The sequence below is a fragment of the Zootermopsis nevadensis genome, unplaced genomic scaffold, assembly GCF_977971745.1.
Source record: "Zootermopsis nevadensis isolate Lab colony 2312 unplaced genomic scaffold, Znev_1.0 Znev_ptg000027l, whole genome shotgun sequence".
NCBI lineage: Eukaryota > Metazoa > Arthropoda > Insecta > Blattodea > Termopsidae > Zootermopsis > Zootermopsis nevadensis.
The window spans coordinates 126,483-151,027 of record NW_028259159.1 but is presented as its reverse complement, the minus strand read 5'-3'; the positions used below and the strand labels follow the sequence as shown (position 1 = coordinate 151,027).

At 36.1% G+C, this 24,545-nt stretch overlaps 1 protein-coding gene across 14 annotated transcripts in view; it reads left to right on the top strand.

The window, feature by feature from the left end:
• Window positions 1-24,545, top strand: part of LOC110836502 (Cyclic nucleotide-gated ion channel-like) — a 232,959-nt gene that overhangs the window by 112,092 nt on the left and 96,322 nt on the right. The window contains exon 1 of one of the 14 annotated variants that reach the window (XM_087356627.1): window positions 7,293-7,613. The exons of the other annotated variants lie outside the window; for them this stretch is intronic. The gene's annotated coding sequence lies outside the window, so the exon portion shown is untranslated. Of the gene's footprint in view, window positions 1-7,292; window positions 7,614-24,545 lie in introns of those variants that run through there. 14 annotated transcript variants of the gene reach the window in all.

The following is a 24,545-nucleotide window of genomic DNA, read 5'->3' as shown; positions in this document are numbered from 1 at the left end:
ATTTTATGATTCACTCTACCGTGTTTTCTATTATATCTGCGGATGAGGTAGGCTACAGTTATGAGTTTCCGCAATCTATGAGAAATTTTACAGCAGGAGAAAAACGCATGTTTTTTATTATTAGCAACATAAAAGCTTTAATAAAACGTAATATAAGATATGGACTTCAACCCACTATATATGAAGAGATGCCGTTACAAGAACACTGAGATTTTAAGGTCTTTTCAGCAATGCACTTTTGCTTGAAAGTGTTACGTATTTATAATCCTACAACGTGGGAAGACTGAAGAAATGTATTGTTAACACGAAATGAATAGCCACTACTTGTGTTGAGAGAACAAGTTATTTGTAAGTGCGACTGTCAAGTTATAGGTCTATAATTTTGTTTTATGAACGATTTATAGGGTTAATATTTGCAAGGGTCGCTGTGGATTTAACTAGTCGAAATTCTCTTTTCTATTTATTGTATACCGATGTAACATCCCACGCATCACTTTACGGTGACGGTAGTTGTTAACAGTGAAAGAAAACTATTGTAGTAGTCGTGAGTTTTAAGTCTCTCTGTAAATATTCTAGCAACTGCTTATAGGAAAAAGTCAATGGAGATACTCCACCAGTGATCGAATGAAATCCTGGCTTCCGAAAAGATGAACATTTCGTGTTATCTAATAAAAAAGAATGAACCATATTTGTTGCTCGGCAAGAGGGGCTTAAGTAAATACAACTTTTATTGACTTAAGCGCTTCCTGCCGAAAATCAAATGTATAGCAAATGGAGTTGGCGTTTTCGTCCTCGAATTTTATATGAGTGAACATTTTTCTGTGCGCTTTTATCACTACTAGTTCCAAGAGATGAGCAGAATTATTTGATACAGAACATCTGTCAGCCGGTGTCGCAGTTCTTTATGCGACGGATGATAGGAAAATGTAAAAAAAAAAAGAACACAAGAAATGTTTATGCTATGACTACAAAAATGCACAGCTACTTCGCAGAATGGAATTTCAAGAAGGCAGTTGGCACTCAGTCAGAGAAAGAAATACTTTTTTATTCTTGCTATGTGTTTGTTGGAATCTGTCTATGGGATGTTGAAGAAAAATAGATGCGTATTGATTTACATATCACTGCAGTGGAGATAAAAAGTTTCCGAATTCCTCGTCTCAAGCCACAAATGTCAAATTCTATATTTTGGTAAATTATTTCGGAAAATATATTTTGTACTTCACTTAAGATTTCTTTAAATATGTTATATTCTTGATCCCATTAAGTAACTACGTTCAATTGTCACTTGACAAACAGTCTGCCAAAGAGATCTGAGGTTTCCACCGCGGAAAAATCCTACGCTGTGGTGTGCTGTCTTATGACGCATGTGGTCTTGAAGGTGTTCCTCCGCTTTCTGGAGGAAAGTGTCGTACCTATTTTCAGGGTAGACTTGTGTTCTAATCTTGGAGGCCGCAGATTCTTCCGTAACGTTGGTAACTACCTACATGTCGTCATAAATTATAAGACCACAAACCTAAGTGCCAATGAAAATATTTGAACCGAAAAAAAATTAAAGAAGTGGAGAGAGAAGTATGCTGTAAGACAAATCATTGAGACTTCTTTATTTTGGAACCACAACAGTCATCACCAAAATAAATATCCTCTCAGGAATGTTAACGTCACTTTATAACAGAATTTCTGGGATGAAATTTTGTACTTAAGAGATTTTGTGTTTCTGTGTAGGAACGCAACTAGCACGATACTTGCCATATATATATATATATATATATATATATATATATATATATATATATATACGCACCATAAAACAGACGACATTTTTCTGTCATATATCTTTTTGTTTATTATTCATTAGTCACCCTGATATATTCCATCCCAAGGGGCATACGCGTAATCCATAATCTGTTTCAACGTTGGAAAAATAAGGGAAGAAGTTAACAAATAAGCTTGTCGCTACTTTCGCACTCTGCAAGTTTTTTTAAAAAGTGCTTACTGGTGTTATTTAACCCTTAAAATGCCGATATTTGACAATTTAAATAATTTTTTTATTGCATTTACTGTGTATTATTGTCGATAAAGATATTTGTAGGATATATTTCTAAAATATTATGGAGTCTTCCTTCTTCTTCATTGACCTTTATTTATGTTCTGAAGCTATTCACTGTGCATCAACAGACATTCGTAGGAATTAATATTTAAATTGTTATTGAGTATCACAAACATTTTCATTATAATTACTTAATTCAATAAAAATGTTTTGTGTAACAACGTCTTTTTTAATTAGAAGGAAAAAAAATGAACACCAGTAGTCAAGTCCACTGGCATAAATATATTTTTGCAGTTCAACCAGATATTAATCTTCCTCGCAATGCACTAAATATTCATGGTATCGTCAATTCTTTCAAGTAACGTTTTTGCATTTCTAATGCGTCTGTTCCTTTGTGCTGTATCCTAAGTATCAGAGAATGGGCAGAATTTGATTTTGGTTTCGCGTAAAGTAGGATTTATATTAGGCAAATACGAATAAAACGTAATCTCCCTTGAGAACGTTTAGTGCAAAAAACGAATACCAGATATAACGGAAATCATGTTTACTCTATGCATCCAAGTGCATCACATGCACTGAATGCATACAAGTGTGGTTTACGGTGTCTGGTTCACAAATGTCTTGGGAATGCACACGATATTTGAGGGAGTTCGCCGGAAAGAAACGCTACATCCAGAACATTCTGTATTAAAATTAGGGCAACGCATATTCATAGGAAACAGGAATATGAACGAGATTTAGGATGGCTGTCTTCTAGTGTGTTACACCGCAGTGTCGTAGAAATTTACCGACGTTTTAGAAGTGCTTACTGCCTCATGGCCCCGATCAACAGTTTCATTATACATCTGTTGTCCGTAATGTGCCAGTTTTCTTACATTTTCAATATCAAATTCATGTCAGGTAGTTACGTAACGCTGTTTTATACTTCAATTACATAAAGTGGAATTGTGTTAACAGTGAAATTCACATTTGTGCTTATAAGTTGGAAAATAGAGACACCCCCAAGTAGACACAGAGTTTTGCGATGTCTGCTTTAGGATGAGATTGTGTAGAAACCTAACCTAACCTGCAGCCTTAATCTGGGGTGGAGAAACGGATTCTTGGTTTTATTTTATAGGTCTAACGCAGGGTAGCGCCGGGGCCTCAGGCGTTCTTTAAGCACGCTTTCACCTCACGCTTCATTAGATGTGCAAGAGAAGACAGCACTTTCCTTTTTCAAACTTCGTGAACGAATTTCGATAGCGCTTGAACATCGACGCTCTTCGCCGGTTTACATTCACTTACACATGCTTATAAGTTCATTCTGGGGTCGAATCGCTTGATAGTTTGATATCGTCTTCTGGTGCATAAGCATAAGATCTAAGTGTCTAATCTTAAAACACGTACGTCTTCTAAGATGGCAGTCTCATATGAATTGACACCCTTGAAGTTCATATTTTAATATACTATTCCGCTTTGTAATTTTTTCCGTAGATATTTAACGTTTCATTCATCACATAGACATAAAAAAATTCGCAAAGTCGATATTTGTTACATAAAATGCAATATTATGCAGTTTTTTTTAAAATTTAAATGTTGGATTCTGATGTTTTTACCTCCTCATTTCTAACTATTGTTATGTTGGTACTGTAATCTCAAGTTGCGTGATATTTACGCGTCGATTTTAAGAAACGTAGGACCACTCATAACTGCATTATCAGTTTTTATAAAATCATCAGGTTAAACGGAAGAAGAATGAGCCGTTGTTTCCTTTTATCACGAACCGAATCACAAACAATATTTTTATGTAACTGATTTAATATCGCATTTATATCAACGCAAATGGACTGTGAAACATCAAACATATCTTTAAAGTTTTGGAGACTTTTTCTTGTTTCTTTGGAAATGAATTTTTCTTAGCTCACACAGTGGAAATTACGATATTCAGAAAAGTCCGCCTCAAGTATGTTTATTTAAGAAAAAGCCAACAAAAGTTTGAAATAAAATATTGAAGAGAAAGTAACAAAGTGTTGTAAAACAAAGAAAGGAAGCCGCTTCCTTCTTACGCTTTAAAAAAAAAGTCAGTTTTATTCTTCGTTCTGTTGAATGGGACAATAGAATTCCAATTTGAGAGGTCTTCCAGAGTGCACAGAGAATATGAATCACATTGAGGGAGTAATGGAATTTCCACTCGACATTCTTCTTAGAAATGAATCAAGGAAACAGCGCGACTGACGCGCATTTCGAAGGTCTTTAGTTCAGTAACACTAGGCCTCAGGTACAGTCGTGACGTGGTATTCTTCAGTACCTCCAGTTGAATATTTGTTTATTATTATTATAAAGACAACGATTACTACTTTTGAAAGCTTGTAAGAATGTAGTTTATGACAGTGTAACAACACTGAAAATAGAGACGGTATTTCTGAAACGACGGAATCTACTTCAAGTGTCTATACGGCTTCACAACCAAGAACAACATAGCCAACCTCGTCGCCGTGAGAGCTTAACTTCAGCCGTGAAAACGGAGATAATCTGCGAGTCTGCGCGGTGCCGCAGGCCAGAACAATGTCGAAATGGTGTCAGTTTTTCAATCGGATAATAAGCGTCTCCTAAATTTGTCACCCAATTTACCGTGCATGCATATATGAATTGTATATATTAAAAGTAATTTGCATATAGAATCCATATTTATGATAGTGTAACGAATGTATTTCTATGTATGGACTGGAGTTACCCTGTAACTAGATGCGAAGCGTTGTAAGTTCAATACGTTCTATTTGTTTTGTCTTGTTCGATGTTTTTACCGTATCAGAGAATGAGGGTGACATTAAATAAGAAGGCAGCAGGTTCCTCCGAAGTAGTAGTAGTGTTTTTATTTCTTAATTTGATGATTTTGTCAGAAGACAAAACAATGAGCAGTGTCTTGTAACGTGTTATTTAGAACTCACGATTTTGTGCCATTTCGTTTTTGTGCGTTACGTGATAAAAATGTTGTTAGACTAAATTATGAGAATTTCACGTTCAGAATAAATATAATGAAAGTGTGACGACGTTGTCGATTTTCGGGCTGTGAAATAAGTGGAGACTAGGTATAAAGAAAATATCTGAAAATAGCTAAGAGGGGAAGTTTTTCTGTATGAAAACTATCTAGCAAGATTATTATTCTAGCGTTATCAGTGGAATTCTAAAATGAAGAAAGTATTATTATACAGTTCGAAATGTAGAAAACGTATATTTTTTCAGTTTATATTTTCGCAGCATATAAGCTGTAAAATAATTTTAAATAAATGTTAACTAAAAAACAAAGCGGAGCTTGTAATATGAGGATTACAAAAGGGATGTAATAATTTCAAAATATTAAACAAAAATATTAATAAAACGCAGTCTCGCGCACAGCTCGTTACCTGCGGAAATTCTCATCGCAACCAAATGTGATTACATTTTCGCCAAGAAAAACACAATTTTTAATATTTTAGGCTTACTGTGAGAGCTTCATTTCGGAACAAATTTAACAGATGCAAACTACTGGCAACCCATCGCTTTTATTTGAGAATGAATGGCCGCCAATTTTATTATAAAACAGTTACATTTATTTACCTCGTTCTCCGTTTTTCCGCATTATCAACACGTTCTACTTCAGGAACATGCCAAATAGAACTCTGGAACAAAGCTCTTTCGAGACGGGATATCAAACAGGATTTATTTCATCTGAAGTAAAGGTCTGCTATTACAGTAAACATGATTTATCAGGGCGATGAATAGCAATCTTTAATTTTTCATTAGTTGATTAGATAGCATTTATAATTTATTTGGTTACGTTCACCATCTGCATCTGAAATTAAATTACGTACTTTATTGATTGGTTTTCAATGGACGGTAGATTTTTGCACACAGAGTACCAGTGATGATAATTCATTATTTAGTTTAATACAAAGATTTGCTGCTGGAACGTCTAGTCGTTTCAAGTGTCTTGAAATACATAAAAGGAATATATTTTTAACAAGAATTGTCATTTAAAATATGTTTCTTTCGTGCATGGTGTGTAACTGCTGTTTAGTTATATTTAATACCTTGTAAATCGAATATGCCTCAGGTGCATGGCAGGATGATAACAGGAGCTTTCAGAATGATTTTGATAAAGCAGATTTAATAGGAATTATTATTATTGTGTTAGTAAATTTCTCTGTGTAACCGATATTTACGTTCGCCGTAATATCAATATTTTACAAATCCCAGTGTCTTATATTTAAGGCACCTTCTCTCTGTTAAACGATTCTTTCGGAAGGGGCCAAAAATGGATACAGAATAAGCATTTGGTTGTAAAGATTTCAATATTATGTTAACAACACAAGTAATTTAGACATTTACATAACAGGAATTAAATTTTGTATTTTTTTACAAATTTAAATACGTTACCAAAGCTTCTCTGTTTATGTGCAGTAGGCAATGGAAATGTTTGGGTGGTTGCAGTTGTAAAATTATTTTAAATGGTATTCTTTCTTGTAAGAAAAACAGTCACGCGTTATTTTAATATTAATTTACTTGTATACTGGAATCCATCTGTTATACGTGCAAAACTGCGTCCTATTCCATATTTTAAACCTGACAATTGTATATTATATATTTCTTATAATGAATTCCTATCTTTGATGTAGATTATTTCGAATATTAAAGTAACGTCAAGGGGGGTGAGGAAGGTGAGTAGAGCGCACCTTCACGCACGATTTTCCACCCAACCCCCAAACGAAATAGTTAGTTACGGGGTAGCTTCCTTACCTAGTTCAAGCATTTGTCACAGGGTAGCGTTTGGGTGGCAAAACGGCAACCCTTACTGAATACTTGTACTGTGGCACATCTAATGGACCAATCCCAGTTAGTCTTCAGTAGGACATGGTAGTGATATGGCGGAGTTCTGCACACTGTGGTGTTTAGCAGTTCGTATTTTAGTGTATAAGAGTCATTAAATCAAAATTTATTTTATCTTATTTTGATGCGGTCTATTTAAATGTTAGCGAAATTAAACATTTTTAAATAATTCCGAAAATGTGTATAAAAATGTTAATTCGTACTGTATTAATACATATTTAATTGTTATCTAATTATAAAGCTGTGACATTTATGAGTGGGTTATACTTACAGGGAAGTTTTTTTACCGAATATTTAGGCCTAAATACATAATACATTTTTCTGTCCGCGTAATAAAACACGATTACTGTCTACTAAAATTTAACTTTCGAGTTGCACGGTTTGTCTTAAAATTTCCGAAGGCTATGTCTTACAGCATTTCGATACATTTTTATAATATGCAGCCTTCAATATTTAATTTAAATAAACAACTTGGGAATCATTGAACAGTTCGTCCAGTTATGACGACGTGGTGCAAAGGAAGTTTGTTAGCGATTCACATTTTCATACCAGCGTCTCTAAGAGGAATAATTGTGTCTGTGTTGTGACAATAATGAGGGGTTGTGGCGACCTGCGCGGCCACACATCTCTCTACTTATTCACTGCTTCATCATATCAGCTGTGAAGAAGCCCTGGCACATTCATCGTCCTTATTTTGTCGGGATTCCATTTTCCTGTCAAGGTAAACAAGTGTTTCAAATGGCTGTTAAAAAATTTGATAACAGTACGAAGATCTTCGTCTCATAATTGTGGATGACGTCATTTAAGTGAATATATACAATATTTACTAGAAATATGATATTAAACTGTTAATTTAGTTCGGAGGTAGAAGTTTCATGTATGTGTGATTTATCATGTTCGTAAGGAAGAAATGACAACTGTTTAAAGGATGTTATGCTGTATAACGTTGTTTTCAAACGGTTGCGCGATTTACGAAACGTGTTCTCTAGAACAATATATAATATATGATATTCAGAAAATCCATGCTGTAATTATTAAGAAATTAACTACAAATAAACTATTTAATGTATTTAGAGCAACGAGGTCTGTACCAACCGTTTTGACGTTCAATAACTCTAGAATTAATGGGTTTCGTGTCGTTTCTACGCATTAAACGTGGTTTTCTTGAGCTACATTAATCTGTTGATTTTTGTTATGAAAATGAGAATTATTTTCATGAAGGAAGAATCTAATGGTTTTAATATTATTTAGGTGAACTTGACATTTAATTAATTAATTCCTTTATAATGTAAAATTCGCTAATGTACTGAACTACGTAAGAAAAATTCAAAGGAAGTTGAACGGTTTCGATCTTCTTATTTCTAACCGGTTTTGGAGTATTATTGCCATAAAATACATAATTAAGTAGCCGTATGAAATTTTAATCGTGTAGATGAACTTGTGCTGATGACACAGCTGGTTTGATTGTCGTTGCTTCAATGCCTGCTGCTTTGTGTTGCATTACTTTCGCTGCATCTGACCAGCAGTGTCACTGATCTCGCCATTAACTTCACAGTTACATTTTCTCTGTACCAATGGCAGTATTACGAGCAACTTTTTCTTCCTGGTCATTGCCAATGCTTTTCCCTTTATCATTACGAAGTTTTATTTTGTTCTGAATGATGTCGTAATGTCTCTTCAAAATTAAGTGCACAAACGTAAAATAGTAGGACTGATTGAAGACTAATGCGTCATCCATATTTTCGAATGACATTAATGGCGCCATCTTGGATCAGATTAAGGCAGTTTGTTTAGGTAAGTCCATCTATCATACATAATTTTGTGATATTCGTTCCGCAGTGAAAAAGATAATTACACTTTAATTATGCTTATGTAACGCGTTGGAAAAGTTACTAATAATGTGTTTTTAACTATTAAAATAAAGGCTACGTCGAAATATTAATATAGATTAAATTTCTTTATTGAGATTTTAGGCGACGAATGTGAAAATGGATGTCTTCTAGGATGTGTGAATGTAATCCCTGCCTCTATAATTATTCAGGCGCAGTATATCAGAAAATAGCCTCCTTAACATTTAAAACAAATATTGGTTTAATTTGGTATTAGATTTTATTCGGAGTACCTGTAATGTGTAAGTTACGTGATTTAAGTAAGTGACCTAAGCAAATTCATTTTGATTTGAAGACTGGAACCTGTAATTCTGTACAGAGGCCACACATTCGTATCACATCTAAGCTTTGTATTATGATCTCGCATATTTTAATAAATGCAATATGATAGCATTATTATTATTATTATTCCGTCTATAAACCGTTTTACGGGGCATTTACTTTACGTACCTGGGACAAACCTTGCCCGTGAAGTACATAGTGCAGTAGCTGTTTCTGAATTATAGTTTGTTTCTTAATACGTGTTACATGCATTAAACAGATTTCGTTTGAGGCATTTTTATATATCTTACATCAGCGTCTTTCGAGTGATGTATGATGTCCCTAGAATGGCGGTTTTCTGAAGTTCCCTGAAGTCGTGTTCGCTTGGGGGATGTTGGCCAAATATTTTCTGAGTGACTTGGAGACGGTTCCAGTTGCTCCTATAATTATTAGAATTACTTTTGTTTATTATTATCATCATTATTATTGTTATTATTAAAATAAAAAATTTGATTGAATTATTTATGTATTTGTCAGTGTTTGCCTGTCATTGTCTCTTCGCTGTTGGCAAACACTTTAATAAATTAATTTAATTGACTTTAATTATCATCGTCATCATCATTTTCTGTTTTAATAAAATTATAATGTAGCAGACTAAGAGAACTGTTCAGTGTGTGTTCGTGTGCTCGCCTTTGAAATATATTATTTTACTTTGAAGTTTTCACTTGTTTTTTTTCGAGACATCGCAATGCAACATTACAAGAGCACGAATGGAGTGAAGGTAGCCACGTGTTTGCTCACCTCAACAAGACCGCTTAGCCACTTTGTCCGAGTAAAGTGCTGTCACGTGCGAAGGGTACATTGACTATGTTCGTAGTCTTTCATGAAAATAGGTCACTTTAGTTGCGTATGTATAATATTGATGTACGTAATTGGATCAGGCTTAGACGATTAGATGGACGTTTGCACACAGCTCGTTCGTTAATGGGAAACCGAAGTCTCCCTTTCAGGTCCAGGTTTAAGCAACAACTTCTTTTCTACTGTGCGTGTGGTTTAAACATTGCACCTAGGCGTACGTTTTGTTTGAAGGAGTATTTGTAACAGAGTCACCTTATTTCTGGTACTAGGTGCATTTAATTACGTCTGAAGCACTACCATCAATGTTCTTGGTTCCGAAAGGGATTGGACACCCGGTCTCATTGCACCTTACGAACTCTATACAATTCATTCAATTTAGTATAAACCCGAGAAAGATACGTTGCTGCTCAAACAAAGGAGTTCTCTTTAGCGTCTCGCAGTTGAAGTAGTTGTAATTTTACGTTGGAGATTTTGGCAGTGTTCCACCGCGGACCCGCATTCCGTCTTGACCATGTTTGTGTCTAATGTTCTCATATGTCTTGTACCTGCCACTTCGTTTCTCTGGTTGCTGTCTCATCGATCAGTGAAACTGCGTGAAATCCGCTGTTGAAAGTGCAGGGGGTTGGCGTGTAATGACTTACTTGGCAGTTTGAAGCCAACGACGAGGGGCACGCATTTAAACAACGCAACTATTTACATCCATTCGGCTTCTCGTATTTCAATTCCATACTGCTGACTAGAAGTCAGTATGCATCCGAAAGGACCTGCGACCGGAAAACTCAATCATGGTTTTCTTCGGTCCTGGAGCAAATGTTGAGTTGGTACCAAAATTTTATGTTGCACTGCATACCCCTCATGCAGCCTCCCAATATTAACATCCAAATTTCACTAAATGTCGCTCTCTTAAGGCTAATTAGAAAATTCAAAGTTTTGTACGAACGTACGAAGTCCCATTTCAAGGTCTCTCCTTGCTTCACTCTTTACTTCAACTTCTGCATTTCCAAACGCCTTATTCTCACCAGACCCATCTTCATGTCTTCACCAGGACGAGTGGGCATTGTCTTGGGACTTTTGTTGCTGAAAATTTAAACCGAAGCTCGTCTAAATAATATTTAAGAATGTAGTCTGAACCACAAAGAAAACACATCTCTTCGACTGACATGTAGCAACAAATGCTTACAAAATATGAAATGAAGCTTCTTCAAAGAATATGAATCGGAAGACAGATGAGAAACTAATGTTATAATACCTGTAAGACTTGAGGTTCTCACAGCGGTGAGTATGAAGATTTCCGCCTTCTGGGTTGTTGCGCTGTGTAGTCTGGTCGATGTTTACCAACGTTTCAGAGGTCATACTGCCTCCGTCATCAGGGCGATGACACAGCGCAACAACCCAGAAGACGGAAATCTTCGTTATAATACCTCTTCGGGAGGCAGGAAGTGAGATTGTGTACCGGACTAAATTGGCCCAGAATCGTGTCCAGTCGTCGGAATTTAGATTAAATTTTGAAAGTTTGGTTTACGTTACCCGATTCAAGACGTATTTTGGTTAGTGTAAGTTTATTTGTATTTAGAGAATAAGCTGGAATGTAGGTAAATTATTTATGGAGATAGGCAAAAATTTTAACAAAAAAGCCGCGTTGAAGTTCATTACTTCTGGTTTTTATTCGGTTGATATATCACTCCAGATATTGAATTTTGGAGCACGTAGACAAAAGATTCGCAAATATTGAGCCAGAAATTGTAATCAGAAGAATAGCTGCAATTAAAGATAATTACGAACTGCACAAATTTGGGCTATATTTAAGCAGATATAAGCAGAAATGGTTGAAGGAAAGCGAGGACTGGGAAGAAGACTGATACAGCTAACCAACGATCTTAAACGAGGAAAGAAGATGAAGTTGCAGGAGTTAAAACGAGAAGCTGAGAATAGGGAAAACTGGAGAGCTCTTTTTGGGCATAGCAATGGACCTGTCGTAAGACAGAACACTGAATAAATAAGCATAAATGGGCAAACTTAGCGATGATGTACAGAGATTTCGATGTTCTCTGTATTTGTCTGTCATGTTAGGAGCTTTCATATGTTAAGACCAGTAACACATCACGATTTCCTAATCTTTCGGTTCGAAACACATTATGAGCTTTACGATGTAATCGAAACTGTTGTTTACGAGTAGAGAGTACCTTCGATATTACACGATTACGACCCATATGTGTGTGCTAACTGCAACTTTATAACAGTACACCTCACTGCTAACAGACATGGAATTATCCCTATAAAAGAGTTTGTATGGATCAGTGTTGAGAGGACCTACAATACAAGCTTCGTAATTTGTAATAAGGTTTTATTTGGAGTTGGGGTAGGCTCTAAATCTGGATTTATTTATTCTTTACACAGGGTGTATTCTGAAATATAATTACTGTGCACCAGCGGTGTTCCACATTGAGTCGCAAAATCGCATTAAATTTATGCCAAGAATTTATTATTTTGAAGCATTAACCGTGTTATTTCCGTACGGTCGTAATATGGAATGCAGGTATAAGAATAATTAGACTGTAACAAATTTTATTTTTGTCTGTTACTTCCTGCACGGATCTACGGATGATATCAGATGAAATTACTGTTATATCTGGCCTCCACGATCACCGAATCTCATCTTATTCAACAATTATATTTCGCGCCACGTCAAAAACCATCTCAGTACTGCCGACAAACCGAAGTGAGTCCCGTGTCGCATACGGCGCTGTCAGGAACACAGTACATCTGTCCCTACGGCACATGCCGCAACTGAGATTCGAACATGTACTTGTCTGAACTGGGTCTAATCCGTTTCTGTCTGCAGTAATAAAATGGTCGACGTAATCGGGTAGGCGTTCTATTACTTCACAGTCATTGATGATGCTGTTAAATCTAGAAGTAATTTCTTACCGGCAGGCATTTAGGATATAATCAAACATGTACTCAAGAATAATTAAATTCTCACGTAGTTTCTAATAGTTAAACCACTTAGTCTCCGAAGTGTGGACGTGTCACAAAGATAAGGTTTAACTCTGCTCTGCGATAAAGATAAGATGTGGGGGGGGGGGGGGGAGTTTCAAACGACGCCTACTTAAAAGCGGAAATGCAAATGTGCTTCTGGCGTGATTATTGTCGGAGTGCGAACTACTAGCTCTTCCGGGTTTCCCGTCAATGCTTACTTCAGAGTGAGAGCACACATCGTATTTATTACTCCTCGGAACATATTCGTTTTGAGAAAGCGATAGTTACTTATATTTTCAAAAACTTCTCCGCCACATTACAACCTCCAATGCTAAATTTTAAGATCTGTTTTAATATTATCTTTCCGTCCGAAGTGCTATTTTCGTTACTCGGTTTGTAGCTATTCTACTACTGACAAAAGTATAAATATAAATATATGCTATTTCGTAACGTTCTTGCTTTAATTAACAGCGGTTTGAAATTGAAATGGCTATTTGTCGACATGATGAGCCGGGATAGCTCAGTGACTAGCTACGGGCTATACGACCGGGGTTCGATCCCCAACGGGGGCAGAGGATTTTTCCTCTAGCCTCTGGGGCCACCCAGCCTCCTCTGCAATGGGTACCGGGGTCCTTTCCCGGGGGTAAAGCCGGCCGGGACGTGATGCTGACCACTCACCCCCATCTAGTGCCGAGGTCAAGGAAGAGAGGAGCTATACCTCCACTCACCCCAAACGCCTACATGGCGTATAGTGGGACAAACTTTACTTTACTTTTTTATATGTCGACATGAATTACATTTAATTTAATTTATATTTCTTTAAGTCTAGTCAATTGAAATGCGTTTAGAGCAAAAGTTATAGGCCTGTCTCACCTCTTCTGTGGTATATTTATGTAACGCGTAGGTCTATTTTCGTTTCTTGGTTTATAAAGTTTATAAATCGTGTTTTGAGTTTCATGTAATGTACGCGTTACAGTGGACTTCACGCATGTCTTGGAAAGAATCAATTAGTCATTTGGCATTTGTCTTTGACGTCGTGATCACTAGATTCAGATTAATGGATCATAGCCTGCCTTCCACTACAGTGTTTTGTCTACTTATTTTTCAGAAAAAAACACAATTATAAAGCATTATCTGTTGGATTCTATTGTGGTTATTATTTTAGCATTTCTTTCCAAAATATGATACATTGTTTTATCATAAATTTCTGTTTTATGTGTATATTGTGTGTCCTTAGCAGATAAGTTGCAAACTATCCCAAGCTATTACCAATAAACGTAGCGTCGTAAAATTTATGACCACTCCATTTAAGAGACTGGAATTGATGTAGGACCCATTTGAACATTAGGCCTTGAAATTAAAATATTGTACTTTTCAAACAATTTAGTGCTATTCGAATATTTGGAAATGAAACAAGAGCCATGTAAACACAAGGAGTACAAATAAATAAGATTCCTATGATTAACTGTAATGTCCTGAATTTTCTATGGGTCTTTGGAGAATAGTTATAGATTTTAATGATAACTTTTGTAACAATCAACAGCCTAAAAATTTAACCACCTTTGTTAGGTATGTGAAATTTAACACATGAGATATTACAAATATTACTACTAGTTTGATGTTACTTTTTGTCTCTTGATAAGAATAATTTAACCTGAAAATTGTTTAAAATACTTCCTATATTATAGGTAATAGAAATTCATAATTGTAAAATATTTTCAAGATTAAATCATAGTTTATATACTGGAAGAATTTGAACGTACTTGGTTCATGCGTCTGTCTCAAACGACTCCAAGATCTTCATGCTGAAAACTTATAATTTTCATTTAGTCATTTCATTCTTTAAATTAAGGACAATGATACTTTTGTGTATAATTTCTATTGTTTATTCTATAAGTAAAATAAAAATGTCATAAATATCACACACAGATTAAGGGAAACAATATTTTACAAATTTGTGCATAATCTTACGTTACATCAGTGAAGACAGTGGTTGGATTTCCAACATCCTGGGACGCGGCCTCCTTGTGTTAGGAACATTCAAGACAGTTCAGTGGCATTCATTAACATTTTAGTGTGCAATGACATCAGACTGTCTTTGAGTTCCAATCTGCAATGCGTGGACTACGGTATCTCAGTTTAATTTCTTTACGGAGTACGTTAAACAGTGCGCGATGCCTGCATCCTATACCCCTTATAACACAAGTGCACCTAGTCCATCAACAAGATTTTCTGCACATCTGAAAAGTGGGACGTGTCATATAAAGGCGAAAGCCGTTTGAGAAACATCAAGTTTGTATAAGAAAGAAGACTGAAGAATTTTTCTTTTTTTACTCTCGAAATGTTATCAGACTCACACCATTTGTCTCTATCCGCCATTGAGTTTGTGCGTCTGAGCCTTTCTAACATCGAGCGTAGAACAATGAATCCTTGTTGTTGAAGTCAATAATTTGAATTCTGTCCTGAGTTTGTATGTGTGTGGGTACATCTACGATAACATTTTATCTAAAAATTTTACTTAAAAGTTTTAAGTTATTTGAAAATATTTTGAGGTGATTAAATAAATAATTTACTTTCTTTCTGGGTCCCTTGTAGACTCTGCACCACTGCAACAGCAACATTAGTGATCTTGATCGAATGAAGTTATAGGAACCGTAAATGATAAAGTATTTTTGTATCAGTATAAACGCCTGAGTTAAAGCTTATGCGTATTTTTATGGATCGCCTATTTAAGTCGGACTTCTACGACAATTTTCAATTTACTGAAATCTAAAACTTTCTCTTTTGTTTCCGTCGTAAAGTCTGCATGTTTCTTCTATGAAGAATTTACATCATCAAATGGCGCAGTGGTGCCGCGAGACGCTTGTGACATCTGTCGAGACGCTCTCACGCGTCTCCTTGCCGTTTAGGTAAAGCTTCTTATATGCTGCAAATTGTGCAGTGCCTACGTAAAAGGAAAGAACTTCTTTCATTAGGAAAAAGAGAGAAATAGTTTACGCTTTAACGCGGCAGTGAATTTGGATACTTCTATTTTGTAAATAACTTGTACTTGTACGTATTCCGACCGAGTACAGAATGGAGTCTCTGAACAACATATAAACATAACAGTCCTGTTTGTTGTAACTACCATATGTGATATATCTTGTAGTTTCCCATGAGGAAGAGAACGGTTTATTCTTCACTTTTGCCCCTTAAAACCTAAAACCCAAAACCCCAGTGGGGTCTATGGGCCTACATATCATCCGCTTCAACAATCAGCAATTTTACATCTGTATGATTCGCAAAGTGAACAGCGATTATTTCCCTAAACAGCTTGAATCAATTGATCTAATGTTGAAGTGCGATGTTTTCTTTGAGGTAAGGACTGGTCTTAAATATCATTTAGAAAAATTTCAGTTCCAAAGGTTAAAAATTATTACTTGTGTTTTTAGGTTTTAAATTATCCAGCGAGGTTATTATAATTGCGATATGTGTAACGTATAAAGAGGTGGGAAATTTATCATTAATGATGAAGGGATGAGAATTTGAAAGGATCCGATCGTTACACATTACTCTGAAAAACAGCACAATTGTTCGCTCCGCTTAGTTAGCCAATTTTGTTGTGTAATACTCTCATAAAAATTGGCAGGAATATGTATTTTTATTTTGTTAGACGTTTATCGATTTATTTCTTCGTCTCAACGTCCAGACTGGCTTTGGGACTACCCAGCCTTATACCCAGTGTCTACTGGGGACATTGCCCTGGGGTAAAGGAAGGTAGCCACACTTCCACCTAATGCCGAGATTAAGAATGAATGGAGTTATGCCTCCACCGCACCATTAGTCTGCATGGCATGGTGCTTAGTTACGTACCAGGCACAACTGTACTTTATGTTATTAATTAATTTATGGTTTATTTATGCTATTAGTTCCAACTATAAAATAATGTGCTAACTAATATGTCGATGAAGATTTCTGTCTTCTGAGTTGTTGCGCTGTGTAGTCTGGTCGATGTTTACCAACGTTTCAGGGGTCATACTGCCTCCTTCATCAGGGTGATGAGTATGAAGATTTCTATCTTCTGGGTTGTTGCGCTGTGTAGTCTGGTCGATGTCCACCAACGTTTCAGGGGTCATACTGCCTCCTTCATCAGGGTGATGAGTATGAAGATTTCTGTCTTCTGGGTTGTTGCGCTGTGTAGTCTGGTCGATGTCCACCAACGTTTCAGAGGTCATACTGCCTCCGTCATCATCGCCCTGATGACGGAGGCAGTATGACCTCTGAAACGTTGGTAAACATCGACCAGACTACACAGCGCAACAACCCAGAAGACAGAAATCTTTATACACATCGCCCTGATGATGGAGGCAGTATGACCTCTGAAACGTTGGTGGACATCGACCAGACTACACAGCGCAACAACCCAGAAGACAGAAATCTTCATACTCATCGCCCTGATGACGGAGGCAGTATGACCTCTGAAACGTTGGTGGACATCGACTAGACTGCACAACGCAACAACCCAGAAGACAGAAATCTTCATACTCACCGCTGTGAAAACCTCAAATCATACATAATATATCGATTATTGAATAATGAATGAACTTGAATTGATATGGAAGGGCCCTATCGTAGCCAAATCTAAGGCTCTGTTTCGGCACCTGCCTGGAAGAGCGGAGGGAAACCACGCTAAGAATGTCTGTCGAGAAATTTCAAGAGTGCTTCCACAAAGTTATTCGATGTGGTATTCTGCCTTACACACTACAGTTTGGCGTATGTTTACGAGTGTAGGTATATCCAAAAGTCGTATAATATAACGAAGTTGGGCTCTAACTGTGATGAGTCTTGATGTTGCATCCCAATGATTTTAATTTGACTTGATTCTCTGAAGATATGTAAAAATGATTGATGCTGTGTTGGATATTTCCCATTGTACGTATATTGTCGGATGAAATATTTATGTAAACTACGTTTCGTGGGTTGGCTGTAGTGGGTAGTGTACATATACTAGCTTAATATTCAAAATGTCCCAGACTGAGTCCCAACCGCTGCCACTGTTAAAATTAACACAGGTTACCACCAAATGCGTAAAGTAATCGTACGCCAACTTTCGTAATTTGTAATTTGTTTGCCACTACTCTTTAATGTAACAGTGAAAGTGATTTCCTCGCAGCAGACTACGGTCACCTATTAGATTTCTGTTCGCCGTAATGGCCATTATCAACTATTATGTCACTAATAAAAAGACCAGTTTCATTAATGTTATATGTTATCACAGTGCAACTGGGTCTGACCTACGTCAGGTCAGTTGTTTACACGATGTTTAATGGATTACCGCCTGGTATCAATTCACTGTGCAATTTTAAACTTGGGTTCATGGCAGGCTAGAATTATAAAATGTTACTGGATACCTTGAATGCCAACATTTAATCCTGTGGCGATTCTAGTAAATTCAGCAGAAAACATCTTTCGAAAAAGTGTTGTTATCAAAGATACGAGTCTAGCAGCGGACGATCCAAAAATTCTGCCAGGAAATCTACTTTTGTTTTGCATTTAATGTAGAGAGTCCTCGTAATACGACATACGTATCTTTTTTCCTAAATACAAAATAATTTACGTATATTACTCAAGTTATTAAATACTCTTTTTATATGCCTACTGAATCGCGCTAAATGAAAATTGCAACAATGATTTATTATATTCATCATCAATATCATCGAAATATTTAAACGTTTAGTAAATACTTTAACAGATGCTCGGATACTAGAAAATCATTAGATGGCTGTTGAGTGTTAGTTCATTATTGTCTGTAAATAAATAATTACAAGAAAACGGATGTCATCTGGGATGATGCGCCGAGTAGTCTGGTAGAAATTGACGTTTCAGCGGCGCCTACTGCTACCATAATCAAGGTTCGGCCAATTTATACCAGGCCACAAGAAACAACATCCAATAGAACAACAATTTTTATACTCATCACCACGAGGACCTGAAATCTGACAAAATCTTCACAGAAAACTTGATTATTGGTCCCAACTTGCTGAATGTGCTGAGTTCTGTGAACTACGTTCGAAGATGTCCTCCAAGTAATACTAAGGTTCATCGTCTTGCTTTACTTTTAACCCTTTAAAACCCAGTGGTAACTATTAGTACCAACTGCTGTAACAGTTTATACGCTTTACTCACAGTGCGTGTTTATGGGTTTCATATTATTTTCAGAATAAACAGCGATTATTTGCTTAAACATTATTAACTAACTGATTTTTGCAACGGAGACATGTGTTTATTTTGCGGTAGGATGTGAATCTTTAAACAATGTTTAGATAAGCCTTGGTTTAGAAGCAGCTCTCATATTTAATAATTTTCTTTTATGTATTTGCTTCAATACTTCTGTTGCTTTAAAGGGCAAGAATTAAAATAATTTACTAATTTAGTCTGAATAGGGCGTTATATGAATATTGTTCAAAACTGCAAGTTCTTGCCACCTACGTAGCTTTATAGCTCCTGTAATATAAATCTGACCATATCGATTTTCAAGATAGATGGCTCGAGAAGGCTGTGGGTTGCCCATGTACCTTTGCTCCATGAAATCGACACCGAGTCGAAAGCATTTAGAATCAGGTGGCATAAACGCGTTCCAATCCAAGTTTTTTGGAATAAATATGAGGATAGTAACTGTTTTAAAAACTGGGATATGCTCAAAACCTCTCTCGTTACATAAAAGCACACTCATATTTGAAGTGTGTTGAAAAGCAAACGAAGGAACCAGCTACACGGTACAGCAACTTTATGGTCTGTTGATCCATATTCGGTGGGCTTAATAATTCCCTGTATTTTAGGGAAAATGGAATTTCATTACCTTGTTCAAGAGAGACTGCCACTTACACAATTTCATAAGTCAGCTGCAATTTGTATGCACTAGATACAACAGATCTGATATAGAAAAACTGACGGCCAATAATTTTATTGTAAAATTATTATTTACATTAAAAGATGTACTGAAGATCGTTCCGAAATATTTTCATTTACTCCAAAATCTACTTTTTTCTTATTCTCGCCAAGTTGGCTGCCAGTGTCATTCAGGAGACTCTGGCTTCAAGCTTTGTCTCTATGTTATCTCCAGTTAGCTGATGTCTTCACCTGTGTTTGCGTTTTTCAGTCTACATCGTACTTCTTCATTTTGTATCCTGCCACTTAAATTTATTATCGTACAATTGTCATGCGTGCAGTTTATAATATTCCCTCTCATACCTCATGTTTTTTTATTGTTTTTCTGTTTCCTCATCTCCTCTGAATAAAATTCCGTGTCCATCAGTGTCCGAGTGGACACCCGTCTTGCCTGCTCTGTAAAGTTTAATAATAATGAAAATGTGAACATTAGTTTGTAGTAAGGGGCATTAGGAGTGTGATGGATACAAATTCGTGCTGTGCATTTTAAAATAATCTTATATCTAAATTATAAATTACTGAATGAAAAACAATGTATTTTATTCTTTGTAATCCAATATCTGGTCTGCAAATGGTATTTATATCGCGTTGGGCAAAACGTGTCCAAAGCAAAATTGAATGGCAACTGAAAGGCCGTCGAAATTTTCCGCGACGAAAATTCGTTATGACGAGTATACGTGACTTATAATCATGCGTTCACTTTTTCTACCTCTGATAAGGACGCATACAATTAAAAGTGTGTGACTCAAAACATTGTACCGAAATTAGATTAGGTGAGTAATGAAATATCACTTAGCTGCAAGCCAAAATTCTACTGGAGTTCTATGGGAAGAGGATTAATCCATTGGTCCAACTTCGTCAGCGAGAAAATGGTAACAGCATGAATGCACACTGGCTTTGCTAGAGTAATTAAAATCCTCATTGTCTCTTAACCATCCAGTTTTGTTTTTCAACTTAACTTGTCCTAATTTTCTCTATCTGTTATATTCTCAGTTGCGACGCCGTGTAATCAAGCCTACCTACGTTTTGGATCGACGTCTAGCCTCCATATTCTTCGAACCGTTGGCATCCACATTCCAGACCATATGGCATTAGAATCAGGAAGACATTAGACCTGCTAACCTCGAACCACTCTCTTGTGTCTCAGTTCCTATGTCCTCGCAATATAATGAATCGCTTTTAATAGTGTCACAGACTCCGTCAAGATCGCGAGGAAGCAACAGAGCGTTAAATTAAAAATAAGATTCTTTCTGGGTATTGGCATCGAGACGCGGTGAACCAAGTGTGTAGTTGGTGTTACACGTAAGGTTCAGAACGCGAAACTAGCAGTTTTTTATGAAATCTTACGGTCATCACTTCAGAATTCTAAAAATCAAAAGTTGCACAATCTACTTGTAGAGCTTATCGGTTATTTTATGCTTTTGAACGTGGCCTGACACTCTGTGTGAAGAATGAATATAACCGATTTAGGATGATTAAGAACAACATTCTTATGAGAAATTTTAAAACATAAAGGATTATATGTAATGGGAACTGGGGCCTTATTATGAATCGGTTTACCATTTATAGTCTTCGGTTAGCGTTGTTCAGGTGCATATGTTAAGAAGAAAAATAAGATTGAGACACGTGAAAAACTTTGGTTAGGAAAACTCACCAATACAAATGTGTGTAATGGGTTCATTGTTTGTTGATTACTGAAATTTTAAGTGGTGATAGATATTTGGAAGATACGCGAATTTCGTTTGGGTAATCTTCTTAGAAATATAAAAATATCAACATCGCACAAGGCGAAAAATTTTGGTTACCTGACAATGTTTGACTCATAACCTGGCACATTATGACGAGTTATCACCTACTAATAGTTTTCAGCTTTGTAAGAGCTTATACTTCGGGATCGTAAAACACAGTATCTAATACAAAATATATAAAATTTACTGTAAAATTAAAAACTGTTATTTAAATGTTTAATTGTGACGTAATAAAAATAACAAGTGTTTATAAAACTATTTAAAATAAGGAAAACAATTAATATACTTAAAACATTCAGATTTAATTTGCTGTTTTTATTAACCCAAATAAAAATAACGCCTAATACACGCTTTATTTTAAAACACACGAAAGCTTTGCAATTTTGGACTGTGAGTCTTATTTGTAATTATAATAGTTATTCTTTAATCGAAACAGAAATAAGAAGTAGCTCTAGAGGTAATAGTTTAGAGACGCGTTCGCCCAGGATGTTCGTTGTTTTAATGCCCAAAAAGGATGAGTTGTTTTATTGATCCAGAAGTTATAGAGTGATTTTCCACGTGGATGACAGTAGTTCTGAAACAATGATTTCTCAACCATGAAGATCTCATTACAGTTGGGTTATCTGAACATGTCAGAAAATGAGCTACTCTCAGAATAGAACCCGACTAACATGATTTACCTGACTTCGGGCATTAGGCTGTCTTAAACACAAATTGATATTCTGTTTAACCTGCTAGAGCACAGTGGTAACTATTTCACATTCAGTAAATCTGCGTTTTATAAACAGCGTATTTATGGGTTTCCTGAGATTTCTACAAAAAGAATCTTTAATATTTTCCCAAACAGCATACGTTACCTGATCATTTTAACCCTTTAAAGCTCTTTGGTGCCAGTTGCTGTGACACTAAATAATTCTGGGTTTTGTGTGATTATAGCTTGAAACGAATTATTTCCTTGAATAGCGTGAACAAGTTGATGTTTGTAACGGAGAATTTTTGTGTTTTTATAGGAGTAAAGATGAAAGATAGTCCAGTGTTTTGAACCGTGAAACATCAGTTTTTTCGCCGTTTCCCATAATTCGTTAAACCCATTTGACAATCATCACACACCCAGTGAGCTATTGTCAGTGAGTTTTGCAAAGGGAACTATGTCGCACTGCCCATACTGGAACTATCAAACACGAAATAAAAGCGGGTCATTCGATTTATGCTTCATAAAAAAAATACAGGATGTACATAAATTAGCGAGCTGTTTTAAAGGCGTATAATTATTTATTTATAACACACAGGAAAAATGTATGTGAATTTACTGAACAAGCAGTCGCGGACAGCCGACAATGTGTGGTCGTTCAGATTGGGGGTTGGGCGGGGAGGCTAAAAACTACCGCGTTAAAAATACAATCATATTTTACAGGGAATTGTTTGAACAGATGAGAAATCTTTTAAATTCTGAAGGATTCAGCTCCATTAAGTTAGTCTATAAAAGCCTAACATTAACAAAACAAGTCTCACAGTATTCTATTGAATACGATCTCTTCTCTTGTTGATTAAAATCTTCTTAAATCACCAGCAGGACATTGGCAAATCCAAGTGTCGTTTCTCCTTATACTTTTAGATCCTGTAGTCCATTGCAATTAATTCTTCCAGCGTCCCTTACAACCGAGCTCTCAACAATACTAACGTCCAAAGTTGATGAACTGTTGTTGATTATTATAGTAAACAAACTAAGATTAGACTACCTTGATTAAGAATAGCAGGATTGGAAATCTTAGGTTAACTTTATCCTTACATTGTTTAACGACGCTGTCTATGTCTATCTAGGCTCATATACTAGTAGGCAGGTATTGGTTGCTCGCTGATCGTTTGCTGTCAAGGGATTTTGGACCATACGGTATAATATTTATTATGTGTTGCTGAAACAGTTGCCATGGTAATGTTAAGGGATTTTGGACTTTGTGCGTTATTAATTATGACTGTGTATTTCCTACTTCAAAGTTTAGTCATTATTGACGAGTAACTTGCTTGGAGAACACATTAATATGCGCAGCATAGCCGGTCTCTGGGCCAAGATTTGAACCAGAAACTTGCCGATATGAAACAGATAACCACTTGTTCGCGACGTACGATTATTATAAAAAGGAGTTTAAATGCTGTTATATCTTTCTCTTAAAGTTACACAATAATCCACATCTTTAAGCCAATACGTAAGCGAAGTTCTAACCAGAGAGGAAAGCAGACAGAGTTATATGTGTCACTGTCTTTAAGGATATTCTGTAGCAACTTCTCCTCGGTTTCTTGGTGCTGCAGATGGAGAGACGGGGTGTTTCTGGGTTAATCGATGTGATCTCCCCATGCATCCAACCCCCCCCCCCCTCCTCGTCGAGAACTGTATGAGCGCTTATATCTGTGTTACACTGAATTACATTTAGCGGGTAATCTCGTAACATTGAAGACAGTCAGAGTTCTGTCATCATACTTCCTACCTGTTACCTTGAAGAACAATATACTAGGATGTGACGTTTCTGTGAACAAAGTGGTACTTGGGGTTTCAGTCTCAACCCGGAGATTAATTCCGTTGACTGTTAAATCTCTAAATCTGTCTAATAATATACGGCTAAAATATATTAAAATAAGTCACGATACATTCCATACGCCATTCACAATTACCCTACCATTTTATGCTATGTATGTGTGTAGTGTATGCAGCGCCATTAAGTCAATCCTTGTAATTTTTGGTTACAGAACTTATTATATATTTTTATATTTTTCAGGTCATCAACAATTTATATATGAAAACAGTAATTGATTACTTATTTATTTTCTGTGACTGTAAATAAAAGTGTAACATTCAGGTGTTTGATGCAAACAAAAATACTTTTATTACAGGATATTAGATAACTACGTACGTGGTTAAATTAGTCGAAAGTGAACTGAAATAAGGAGGCCGAATACTATTTCAAGTTTAGAAACTATGAGTGAACGAAGAATTTT